The sequence below is a fragment of the Pararge aegeria genome, chromosome 22 (assembly GCF_905163445.1).
Source record: "Pararge aegeria chromosome 22, ilParAegt1.1, whole genome shotgun sequence".
NCBI classification, from domain to species: Eukaryota; Metazoa; Arthropoda; class Insecta; order Lepidoptera; family Nymphalidae; genus Pararge; species Pararge aegeria.
This window is the reverse complement of record NC_053201.1, coordinates 11984603-11998797: the sequence shown is the minus strand read 5'-3', so window position 1 is coordinate 11998797 and position 14195 is coordinate 11984603. Positions and strand designations below refer to the sequence as shown.

Genomic DNA, 14195 nt, shown 5'->3' with positions numbered 1-14195 from the left:
TGTAAGTCGTTTAAGCGCTTGACTGCAATCACACCTTATGGTAAGCGATGATGCGCGCTTGCCTAGAAGATGCTTATTCAATTTTGATTTGAAGGTACGCATATTGTTGGGAAATTGGAAGGGTATTCCAGATCCTAGCGGTGTGGATCAGAAACGAAGATGTGAAGCGCTTCGTACGCGTCTGCGGTATATCGACCACGTAGGGATGCAGATCCTTACGGTGCCTCATGGTTCGATGGTAAAAGGGAACTAGATCGAACAGCTCTTGAGCACAGTCTCCGAAATATATCCTATAGAATACCGAAAAGCAGGCAACCTTGCGACGATGTTCCAAACTCTGAAGTTTTTTATTGGCTAGGTCACCGATGAGCCTTATAGCAGGGCGATCCACCAAATCCAAGGCATCAAGCCAATATTTGGCAGAGCCATCCCATAAATGGGAATAGTACTCCAAGCACGATCGAACTTGAGCTTGGTACAAGGTTAGAAGCAAACACCCGTAAACACGTAAAAATATTCATGTTCATCACACAAACAGTTTCCAGAACCCACGGCTTTGGACTCAAAAAGCATGGTCGCTGCCCACTGTCAAAAGGTAGCCCGTACATGATTCGATTCCTTTAAATTTTATTTATCATATTGAACTTCAATTTAAAAGTTATTTAAATACAATTGAAATTCTAAAAACGGCATTTTATGAAAACGTTCCCTGAATATGAAGCAGTTTTAAATAATTTCCATACAAATGAAATTTTTATTGAAAAATTCAGTTTATTCCTGGTCGTTCAAAAATGAAATATTTTTGTACCTACAAGATAATAAAACGCGTTTGGTGTTTGCCTATAATTGATACCTTATCATATTTACGGTCTGGCTATAAACAGAACTTTAAGCGCATGATATAAATATTTTCTACAACATTTTTTAGCCGGTGCCAATTAAAATGTTACCTTTTATACAGTAGAAAGCATCTAGTAATTTTCTACATTCATCATTCATCAAAAGCGGTGTATAATTCGCGGAGTAATGGCGTAACAAAAAAAAAAACCTGTAGTCGAATTGAGAACGTTCCCCTTTTTTTTAGGTCGGCTGATGATGAAAGAGATTGTGCTCCGCCTAATTTAATGGCAGATGTCAAATTAGCTACGGAAACTAATTACCATATAAGTTAATGGATTTTTTGGTTTTGTTTTAAAGTGACACTTTTATTGCAAAGTCTCAAACTTTTTCGGCTGTGTGTTGCGTGTCGCGTGACGGTCGGCCGCGAAGTAGGGTAGTGACTGGCGCTCGTCAGAGCAGCCTAGACCAATATGGCGGCGCCTATAGTTCGCATCAGCTGACCGTGTAGTGTATAGGGTATAAAATATTGGTTACATTTATGATGAAGATGGAATTGATAATGGAATAATTGAAAATAATTGAAACACGAATAGATATTAAGTAAGTCGTACTCTAAGACACAGAGTTCCATAAAAATATTAGTTGTCTACTTTTACCACTATTTTTATTTTTTTTTATTTTTTCCCACTATCATTCCCATTTTCTAAGTATAAAATTAAGATTAATAAATTAAGATTTATTATTCCGAAAATTTTTAGTTAAATGTCTATAATGTGAAAATTGTTTCACTTTTACCAACTCCAACATAAAACCACACAATCCTTTTTTTTTATAGAATTTTGTTTAAGTCCTTGTTGAGTAAAGTAAGTATATTACGAGCGTCGGCGGAAAACTGTTTGTCCAGCATATCGCTTAATCGGCCTCAACAATAAATGTACCAACGTATTCCCAGCGAGAAAAAAAGAAACGTGAATATCGCTTTGTGCATTACACGGTTATTAGTTAAAAATAGTTTTTAAGGCAGAGTTTTGGTGGTGCTTTAGAAGATTCTTTACGACGCATGTAAGCTTTTGATGTGGTATTTTCATTCCCCAGAACAGGTTTTTCGATGTATTTAAAGTTACGCATAGTGCAGAAGTTAACGTTTCAGATATTTCCTTTATTCAATTTATTTATATTTATAAGTTAAATATTCAATAACTAATATCAAAGTTCATAACATAATTTGCGAGCACGTAAATAAAAAATGTTTTGAGTAAAATAAGTTCGTGATTGTAATATGGGCGGGATTCGGAATATTGGGCAAAAAACTTTTATTTGAACGAAACCACTGACAACCAAACACTGCCGAAATTACTAAAGTTCTACGCAATGAGAAGCATTTGGAAGGAAGCTAAGTTTATTGCATACTGCCGCGTCAACCGCACTACCAACCGCAGGAGTCACAAAAGCAGCACGAATTTTTTAATCAACACTATTTTCATACCAAGCTACTAGCGGACGTCATCGTAGAATTTCTGATATCCCGTGAACAAGCATAATGTGATCCCTAAACGGTCTCCACTAAGACACTAAATGTGTATGTTAGGGTACAGAACGTAATACCACAGTATAAAGAAATGATACAGTAGTTCAACGCCTTTGATTACGTGGCAATTGCCAACTTACCGCAAGATTGGTTTTTCTAGACGGCTTCGTTACAACTCTGTATGACTATCTTTCATCAAAATCGTATCGCCACATTACCGGTCCACTAAAGGACACGGGTCTCCTCCAACAATGAGAAGGGTTACTATCTTTACTCTGTGGTAATAGAATCTTTTCCGTAAAATATATTATAAAGTTCCGTAAAGCCAAAAAAATGCGTTAAATACGCTTGGAAGGTATTCAAATTGGGCAGCAATTAAAAGTATTGTCATGGTATTTAAGACAGTTCACAAGTTATCGGATAGTGGTATCCTTGATATCCCAGTCAAGAACCATCCCGTATTCATAAAGATATACTATAGAAAGATATATGTATTTGAGTTTACGTCGACATGTTTTAACGTGCTTATCTCAAAAATAGCATTTTGATTTCGAAAAAAATATTATTGCATTATGTATTCCGTTTGATTAACTTACCGCGGATGAGCTCTTAGTTTAAAAATAGTTTTAAGTATCAAAGCTTAGATGTTTTAAAAACCAGCAATGAACTGCATATCGTCCCTTTTTTATATAATACTGTTTCCTCCAGTTTCCAAATCAGTCAGCTCGTGGCCGGTCGACAGTCCTGTGCCGTGACAAATCCTGCTTTGTATGGGAAAGTAACGAGGTGATATTTCGCTATAAATTAATGTAGTTCGTTAAAAATAAATTCCGAACACAGTTAAATAATGAATTTCCTGCCGTATCGAGACCTCATCTTCTTTTTTCGGTCGAAAAATACATTAAACAGTTGAACGGACGGAAACAGGGATTCTTATCTTTTCACAGGAATTCGGAACATTTTGAATTAAAACTTGAAAACAAAAGGTCGCACTTTGACGGCTTCACAGAGTATGAGCGGGCGTTTTATCGATAACAAGGGTTGCCTATTATCGGACGTCTTTCTTTGGGCCCGTCCGCGCGGAAATATTGTAATTCCTTATAAAAACGCAGCTAAGCGAGCGTACAGTTCAGAATCGAATTCGTAAAAGCTTTCCAGGAAAGCGAAGGGTTCCTTTCGCAAGTGCTGTTTAATCAATGTTTACCCAAACCGGTTACTGGTTGAATACTTTGGAGATTTGAATATGGCTTAAACCCTTTTTAACATTGCCAAGAGTATGTTTAGCTATCGAGCCCAGTTATCTATCACTTATTCTAATTAATAACAAAGGATCTAAAATCTATAAAATAAGTATCTAAGTCCGTCAGTCTGCAACCGTAAAACTCTATAAAATCTGTCGTTTATCGATAATTACTGCATTGTGCATATGGTAAATTATGTTATAAAACCCTCTACCCTAACTTCCTAAAAGAGGATGCTATGAGCATCAGTGGTACTTACATTACTAGGCGGTGAATGAGAACGATGACTTATAATGTAAACATAAATAAATATAAATAAACTACGACAATACACACATCGCCACAAAGCTCCAAAGTAAGCGTAGCTTGTGTTGTGGGTACTAAGATGACTGATGTATATTTTTATGAATGATATACATAAATACTTATAATGTACATATAAACACCCAGAAACTGAAATACGTTCATTACACAAACATTTTCCAGTTGTGGGAATCAAACCCACAACCTTGGACTCAGAAATCAGGGTCATTGCCCACTGCGTTAATCGGCCGTCAAACGTATGAAATAATATATTATATGCTCATTGCTGTTCAAATCAGAACAACCGTTGACTAAGCAACAAAAATTACTACAATTCCATTATAACTTTCACTTTTATAACATTCTAATGTTATAAAAGTGAAAGTTATAAGCTTGAGTTTAAAACCGATTTCCCTACTGTATGATTGCTAAACTGCGCTAGCTGCCGGGATTTTTCGCTAGGCCTCCGGATCTTATAAGGCCGCCATTATTAAAGGTCCCCCGATATAAAATGCATTCGCTCATGCTAAATCGGCAAGCCAAAGCTGGAATTGTTTTTAAACGACTTCGAAACGATTCTTCTAATCGGCGTTGATTCGTGAATATCGTTTAGCCATCGTTTTATCGAAGTTCGAGAGAAATTCACTTTGTATCTTTAGTTTTTGTTATCAACAGATAGACGTCCACTGCTGGGTTGTGTAATGGTGAGGGTGTTTCGAAACGCGATGGTTTTATTCAGTCTGAACTCGACGGTTAATTTCAACTTGCTGGATTCAAAGTATTAAAAATCCTACTCTAAAATTAACTTATATATTTAAGTTAAGAAAGCTATTGTTTTATACACGAACCTAACTAGCAGTTGTCCAGAACTTTGTATACGTACAAATCGTATGAGTTTAATTTCTCATATAGGTACAAAATTGTTATTTGTTCACTACAGGATTTTTTCATTTAAGCAATGATGATTGACGGCCGAGTGGCGCAATGGGCAGCGACCCTGCTTTCTGAGTCCAAGGTCGTGGGTTCGATTCCCACAACTGGAAATTGTCTGTGTGATGAACATGAATGTTTTTCAGTGTCTGGGTGTTTATCTGTATATTATAAGTATTTATGTGTATTATATTCATAAAAAATATTCAGCTCAGCTATCTCAGTACCCATAACACAAGTTACGCTTACTTTGGGGCTAGATGGCGATGTTTGTACCTATTGTCGTAGTATATTAGTATATTTTAAAGCCCGCCGCATCAGAAACATATGACTTTCATACAATTTCGAATACTCTCCTAATATCAGAAACGGTTGGACTGATTTGATAGTATCTGCTTTTTTCTTTTGGTTGATAGCTGATGTTATATTATGGAGTTACATAAGCTACTTTCGTTTTAAAATTAACCCTATAAAATTGTGAAGAAATTCCTATCCAATAACGGAAGTCAAAGTCAAAGTTAAAGTCAAAGTCAGATATGTATTTATTCAAAAGGCACATAGATGGCCCTTTTGATGCGTATATTATATAAAAAATATGTTCATAGTAGTGAGGTCATGGCGATAACTACATTCGTAGACTTAAAACTAAAGATGCGAGGGCCTTGTCTTAGAAGAAGCCCGTTACAAACTTATCCGGATGTTCTTTTTGTTATCACCAAGAAGTATGGTTGATGCGAGGCAGGAGATCGGGGTATATTGTATAGAGTACCCCTTGTGCGGGTTAAGGTTTGTATATGAAATAAGGTAGGTACTTATAAAGTAAAAAAATGTATCTACGCAGTCACGGGGAACCGTTTGCATTCAAATAAACCAATTCAACAGTGCAACTACGGTTATCTATTACTATAATTATTATTTCCATAATTAATTTCATTTTTGATTTTTTATTTTTCCTTTTTCGAATGAGTTTGAATCTTATTCCGTAGAATCAGAAAAGATTTGCACACTGTCGTTGGCAGTAGATTGTGTAGGAGTGTATTTTAATTATTGTAAAACAACTTATTGTTACCCACAATTCTAGCAAATAAATTATTATTTATCTATCATTTATTTATATACTTTTCAAACAATTAAATTAAAAAAAACACTCCTCCGCTAGCGGAATTTGATTACCCAAGCGACGGGAAGTCAGGGCTTCATAGTGAGGAACCTCCTCACAATACGCGCTGTTTCAAGGACTACTGCCTTCTGTATCCGACTCTTGATCCAACAACCAAGCGAAAGCTTCTTGAGATGTTGGTCTAAGCTTTTCGCGAGAAGATCATTGACTGAAACGGTCGACTCAACACCCCACATGGCAGTAATTCCGTGAGCAAGGTCCAAGTATTTACGATACTTTCTACTTTTCAGCTTTCACCAGATTATCGTCACGTGAAATAGTAATGTCAACAATAACACGGCGCACTGATCGATCGACTAGCACTTTATCAGGTCTATTATTTGAAATATACCTGTCAGTGATAATCGTTCGATCCCAGTAGAGCAATGCACTGCTATTTTCAAAAACTGACGCCGGGTCGTACCTATATTAAGGCTTCTCAAAATCGATAATGAAGAGCAAGTTGTTGATGAATTATCCTGACTACTTGATTATGTCTGTGCAAGTATTCGATGTTATTATTATTATTATAGATATAAGTTGAGAGACACACAGATATGCTTTCGCATTTATAATTTTAATACAGATAATGCTCGTGCGAAAACTCCAATACAGTATCACGGAATACTGACAACCAACGCAGGTGGGCCCGCGTGAGTGTGTATGGATTAATATTTGACAAATCCCAATTGATTCGAGTTGGTATGCGCATTATGTATGAGGCGATTGTCACAGGCGCCCGTCATGTGTGAAGGACGCCTTATGTAGATTTTATTATCACTAACTCACTCGCTGAAATAAATCACATCAAGTGTAGGAGGGTTTTAGGAAATAAAGAAAATATCGGTAATATTTTTGGGCTCGATTTATGTGTATTCTCATTTCTTTCATAATCTACTTTTCTTTGTTCATTTTTTTTCGTAGATTATCCATCGATGAATTATTCATATGTACCTATACACAAGGCTTGTACTATAGATATTTTAAGATTATATATAGATGTTTATTCTACTTATTGACCTGATTTTCTTTTTAGTTTTATTTATTATTTTTAAGACATCAATATTAATTATTTCATCATCATCATCATCTCAACCAATTGACGTCCACTGCTGGACATAGGTCTTTTGTAGGGAGTTCCACAATGCACGGTCCTGGGCCGCTTGCCTCCAACGGCTCCCAGCTACTCGCCTGATGTCATCTGTCCACCTCGTTTGGGGCCGACCTACGCTGCGTTTACCGGTGCGGGGTCGCCATTCCAGCACCTTAAAACCCCAACGTCCATCGGTTCTCCGAGCTATGTGCCCCGCCCATTGCCACTTCAGCTTCGCAACTCGCTGAGCTATGTCGGTAACTCTAGTTCTTCTACGAATCTCCTCATTTCTGATTTGATCACGTAGAGACACTCCTAACATAGCTCTCTCCATCGCCCGCTGAGTGACTCTGATTATTTAAATCAGATTTATTTGATTAAATTAAATTATTTAATTTAGCTTTTAATAATTTTATGTTATACTTTTAAAGGTTTATATTAAAAGACTAATCACTGTAAATAATTTATGGAAAACTTTATGCACTTGCTTTTACATGAATGCTGTGATAAACTGTTAATAGGTGAACATTTTTTAAGTGATAGTTTATCTATTGTTGGTTGTCTATTATAAATAAATAAATAAAAGGTTTACCTGTCAATTACTACTCATAAATAGTTTCGATCAACTGGATTTAGAGAAATGTTTATAATTCAAAAAAACAGTTCTCAAGTTAAGTCAGATTCAAATTCAAATTCAAATTCATTTATTTCAAGTAGGCCTACTTTATAAGCACTTTTGAAACGTCAAGTATGTATGTTTGTGTGACTCTACCACCGGTTCGGAAAGCAGATTCTACCGAGAAGAGCCGGCAAGAAACTCAGTAGTACCTCTTTTCCTTTTCAGGTAAGGGTAACCTAAAATATAAGTTGACAACCCTTATTATTATAATTTTTTTTATAAAGGTTCCCGTTTCAATTTATAACAACCGGTTACGTATAAGCGAAAGAACTATAGACTAGAATCAGTGGCGTGCATAGAGGGTATGCTGATGCACAGGGTATGCATATGATATAAAATGAAGAAAATCTTCAGTACGAGTTATAAAAAACTTGAGAATAGGCATTGTAATAGTTATAAAAAGCCTACCTTTAAGTATTTATAACTCGGACTGGAGATTTTCTTCATTTTATATCATCTGCATACCCTGTGCATATCCTCTATGCACGCCATTGACTAGAATGACAACCAACCATAGAGTAAAGATATAAACGCGGGCTATGACCTGTCAAACGACTTATTTTACACTGTGATTTATACAGTATATAGCCGCATTATTTTTCTTACATCTTTAAATAGGTATAATAGTAAACGAAACTGTGTATCGATATCAATAGATTTAGCAGTAAGTTAAAAAAATCACTCACCAACACTGAAGTAAAAGCTGCCAATGAATTTCGCGACTTACCTGAAAAACGAAAGGACATCATTAGAAAAAAAAATCTTACGAATGACACAATTTTTTTTTTTATATTTTTAATAACGCACTTTCACATTTTAAAAGGACAATACTTATAGTCTCTGATTATAAACTTTTCATTAGTAGTTTAAAAATCCCTGAGCTCTATGTTTAAAAATACAGTGATATTTTTTTTTATATTTTAATGTTGTGATAATTACAGATTAGGTAATACAGTATCTCAAAGAAGCCACCTTATTTTTTTGTTCGCTCAATTTATTATATTAATTTTTGTATAAAAACTTAGTTTAAGTTATACTTTATGAAGACGGTTTCCTAGTAGCCTATAAATTATATTTTATCTTGGTACATTTGGAAAGGTCAAAGGTACCAAGATCATGACGTCATCATAATGACATTACCGGCCCACTACATAGCACGAGCCTCCTCCCAGAATGTAAGGGGGTTAAGGCCGTAGTCCACTACACTGGTAAAGTGGGGATTGGTAGACTTCACACGCCCTTAAGAACATTATGAGAACTCTGCATGCATGTTTTCTTCACCGTTAAAGCAAGTGATATTTAATTGCTCAAATTAAAAAACGAACATAACCGAAAAGTTTGAGGTGTGGGATTGAACTCGGTTCCCGGGGAGCCGAAGCCTTAACCACGAGGCATCATCATCATCATATCAACCCATTACCGGCCCAATACAGAGCACCAGTCTCCTCCGACAACGAGAAGGGGTTAGGGCCGTAGTCCACCATGCTGCCCAGTGCGGATTGGTGGACGAGTTGGCGTAGCTACGAGGCTATGACCGCTTGAAATTACAATTACTAACAAAAAATATTGTATAAAATCACCAGTAAAGTACAGTGAATAAGCAATTATAGAGTTCCCACTTTTAGAGTGAACGCAAAAACGGTGAGCCGCACATAATACAACTTTGCCCACCAATTTAAAACTGCGGCAAAGTTTAGATCATGCAATACCCCTCTGTTCTGTTCCTACGCATAAGTTAATGGTGGTTAGCAAACTACTCTCCTACGCGATTATATGAGACTACGGACCGGCAAATTCTTTTTTTTATTTCCTTAGACTACCATTTATCTTCTGCATCCTTGCAGCAATGAAATGCGCTTTCTTAGATGTATTTTCATTATTTTCATTTTCAAGTATTTTCTTGATTTTAGAATTAGTCGGTTATTAGTAAAAATGACTGGGACTAATGGTTTTTTAAGCCCAGTAAAGACTTCGGCATCACATTCGGAAGGCCGAGTTTGAACCCTAGCACGCTACACTTCAACGGTGAAGGAAAACACCGTGAGAAAACCTTCATGCCTAAGATTAATAATATGGACGGATGGATGGTTGGATGGATGGTTGGATGGATGTTTGTTACTTTTTCCCGCAAAAACTACTTAACCAATTTAACTGAATTTTGGAATGGAGTTAGATTATGCCCTGGTTGCATCTGTTGTTTTTTATCCCGGAAAAATGTGCGGTTCCCGCAGGATTCATGAAAAACCAATAAACCACGTTTGAAGCCGCGGGCAACCGCTGGTTCTTTATAATGTTCTCAAAGGCGTATAAAGTCCACCAATGGGCCAGCGTGGTGGACTACGGCCTTTTAACCGTTATCATTGTGGGAGGAGACCCTTAGTTGTCGTGGGTCGTACTATCTCAGACTGTATCATCACTAACTAACAAATAAACTCATTTTCACACCCCAGGAATTAAAGGACCTTAAGAACCAAAACATTAATTTGAAAAAAAATAACACTATGACCCAAGCAACCTCAAAGAAATATGCGAAGGGAGATAGAACTAAAAAATAATATCTGGAATTTCTAACAACGCTGCCATAATAGAGGAAAAATAATATCAATGTAAAAATGTTGAATATAATGCAAAGTTATGATTTCGCTGAGCACAAAGTGAGCTTGGTATAAGTTTGCGCTTAAAGACGTCGCCTTTACAATGTTTGTAGCGCTAGGGTGACCATTCGTTTGGTATAGTTTAGGAACATCATGGGTTCGTATTTAATAATAGTATTTCAATGACAATAACACAGAGATACTATGACAAAACCAAATAATTCGAAAATTTAATCAAATGATTTAAAAGTGAGAGCATTAACAATTGTAGTTATGCGTTTAACACAACTGTCATACCAGTAACAGGTTAGCCCGTTTCATCTCAGACGGCATCATCACTTAACACCCGGTGAGGTTTCCATCGAGGGCTAACTTTTAGTGGAATAAAACGAGGCCGTTATCGTAATTCGAAAATCAATGCGTTCTCATATCACTTATTCTGTTAAATTTGTTCTTGAAATAACATAATTCATGGACAATATGCAATATTTTGGTTGCTTTAAGAAAACCTTTTTAAAATGTTTAATGTAATTCGAGTTAACAATATATGTATTGTATTCATATTAGGTAGTGTTCCAGGGACTATAACATAGTATTAATATGATATTAATGATATTAATCTTTATTTCAGACAAAGTCCATATTCGATAACATAAATCAATTACAAAATTGGAAAGAAAACAGTATAATGGACCCGCTCTCCGGCTCAGGTTCTGTCATACAAAGATTGCCTGTCAGAAATTGCTAGCAGCAATAACGCCGCCTTTGCATGCCTACATTTTTAATTTATTTTTTATTCTTAATATTTGGTTTTAGTGTATTATTTTATGTCTTCTTCTACTCCCGAATGAACATCTATACGTTTTTAATAGTGCCTGGATCTAGCAACTAGGTTCTGTCGGTAAAGTGTTAAATTAATAAAACAACACTTTCATGACATAATACAAATAAAAAGGTAAATTTAAAATGCATATAAAAATTTGAAAACAGCAGTATTTGAGCTTGCGACTCTCTGACAATCAATTGAAACAAGTTGATCTTTCCTCCAAGTATAGGTAATAGGTTTTCTTTTTAGTAAAATGGTAAAGAAAACTATCAGGTCTCCTTTAATTTTGTAAGGATTTTTCTCCTTTAAGGATTTTTTTTTATTAAACAGTTTCCTTAGTGATACGAAAAGTGTAGTGTCACCACGCGCATCGGTCGGCACAGTTGCCGACTGATGCGTTTTGCTGAAAACTTTTAAACCAGCGCAAAGATCAAAAGTATTTTTTCAAAGTTGGATTCCTATTTGTAGAGCATTCGTATCGTTGAGTTTCGTATTTTTAAAATGAAATGGTTCCAAATAAATTCGTTTTAGAGGGTTATATGTTAGGATAGGAGGAGTTTGTTTGTTTTGGGCTCTTCTTAGACCAGGGTGCGAATGGTACCCTCGTAGTTTTAGGCTTAAGTTGGCGAACGTAGTTATCACCATACCCTTACAATTATGGCAACATAGGTATATGTATGTACGCTTCATAAGTGCATGTGATAGGCCTACATGAATAAAGAATTTGAATTTTGAATTTGGATAATTCCAGTTTCATATAGGCACCTAGTAAGACAAGTCTAGCACAGTAATAAAAGGAGGGCCAAGCAGCACGACTAGCATGGGAAGGAGACAATTATCTCCCCGGGGAAAGGACATAAAATTATCTTTTCCCACAGCTGTTCCAACTCTCAGAGCACTGGCGCCCAAGCGGAAATGATATCCAAATAATATATGTGCAATAATAAACGGGGGTAAACTTCTCCTATTCCATGTTCCCGGGCTTTAGCAGGTGGACACGTTAGTTATATCACCTGTCAGGGGATATAATAAGGGGATAACATTTTTGTCTCCTGCCCGTGCTAGCCATCAGGCTCACCTGAAGGAAAGCCATGCCATGATCATGGTCATGGCTTGACCAGCTTTCTACCAATCCGCACTTGGCCAGCGTGGCGAACTGCATAATTATAATCTCTTTAACTCTTGTCATTCTGTGAGATGACCAATGTCTTGTAATGGGCCAGTAAAAGTTTGATAAAGATGACGATGATAAAAATCAGAGCATTCCGTATAAATAATGATACCTATGTCTTTTACAAATACTCTTGTCAGTAAATGCAAGAGAAAATTCAAATTTTTGTGTACATTATTCGCTTTTACAATTTCGTTTACTTTGCGAAACGTCTGCAGGCGGTCGTTAAAACTTTTGTTGCGAAATATTAACAAATTCGTATTGAACTTGTTGATGCAAGTTGCGATCTCGAAATATTATGTTAGCTTGGGAGTTGAGACGGGGTGCTAAAGGAAGCTGTATCCTTAAAGTTTAGGCACTTGTAAATAATCACGGGCGCATTGTTCGCCTTTTACAAACTCTGCAAGTACGGTATTTTAGTTAGAGGAGAATTCCGCTTGTACCACGCTGATCCGCGGGGTATTTTTCCATGGATAAATTTAATATAGACCTCATGTTATTTGAATCGGGTTGTCAATTGTATGCAAAGTTATCGACCATACGGTATAAGTGTGTTCAGAACTGTGTTCAGCCAGGTCTTTTGTAGCTAATTTAGATCAAAAAAAATTATGAAGAATATTTTAAATTACAACGTAATACAGCCGTTTTACTACAGATGTCACTAGTAAGAATATTTCAAATAAAATATATTTAATACTACCAATCACAGAATGAACTTACAAAAAACACAATAAAAAATCACGTAAAAGTTTTGAGTATTTTTAAATATACCAGTGGCATCTACGTTTCTCATAATAAGATAATAGAAACTACAATAGATGTCACTAACTTATTACAATATATTAAAACTGTCGCGGTCCGTGGTTGTTTACGAGTATTCTAAGATAGCGCCATTTTGTTCATCGGTCGAATTACATAAATATTTGTTCACTGTACCATATCTATCCATTAATAATTATAGTATAGTAATAGTATCTAACACTTGAAGTAATATATATTTTAAACCATACAGTGACATCTATGTTTTATCATACTTTATAGAAACAAACCTTTCAGAGAGAGTAGAGGAAATATTTGCTTTCTTTTGCTGTAGTAGTTACCTCACCCTACAAGAGATGGCGCTGATTGCAAAAAAATAATGAAACAAGTGTTATAATATAAAAGAATTATAGATGGCGCTTATACAAAACGTTAAGACTGACGTATTTTCAATGAATCAAAACTTTAAAGAGACATCTATGTTTTTATAGTCGAACTAAGGTTACTATTTGGCGAAGAAGTAAAACCGCCCTGCAAGAGAGGGCGCTGGTTGCAAGGAATAAAATTCAACAAAGTTAGATCACTGCTTTTTGTACTTTTGATTTTCACTAAGCGTAATAGTTATACCACCCTGTAACAGATGTCACTAGTAGCAGTGAAATTCGTTTAAACTACGTGCAGTAACTGTAGCACATATGCGGGTTTCCTTTTGCGTCGATGTCAAACCAGCCTGCTAGAGGGCGCCAGCATCAGACAATTATTACCAACGCCATCTACATTGGCTATACGGTACTATATTATGAAGTGCTAAGCGCTTTTTATGCTAATTGCGCGAGTAAATTATGCACATGTTTTAAGCCTGTTCTAGATACTCGTCAAATATCGAAGATTAATAAGCCAATGAGGTTAGTTAAATAATGAAACTGCAAAAAATTTCAGAAAAAGTAGCATGAATAATGGGAAAATACATTTTCCGTTCAAGGTGCTGTGCACTCTTGTACACATTGGTAACATTTTTGAGTGAGTAAGTCCATGTTTTTTTATATATAATATGAATAAATAAATAGCAATA

General features: G+C 35.9%; 1 protein-coding gene across 4 annotated transcripts in view; it reads right to left on the bottom strand.

The window, feature by feature from the left end:
* Positions 1-14195, bottom strand: part of LOC120633905 (dystrophin, isoforms A/C/F/G/H-like) — a 752632-nt gene that overhangs the window by 438379 nt on the left and 300058 nt on the right. The gene's annotated exons all lie outside the window — the stretch shown is intronic.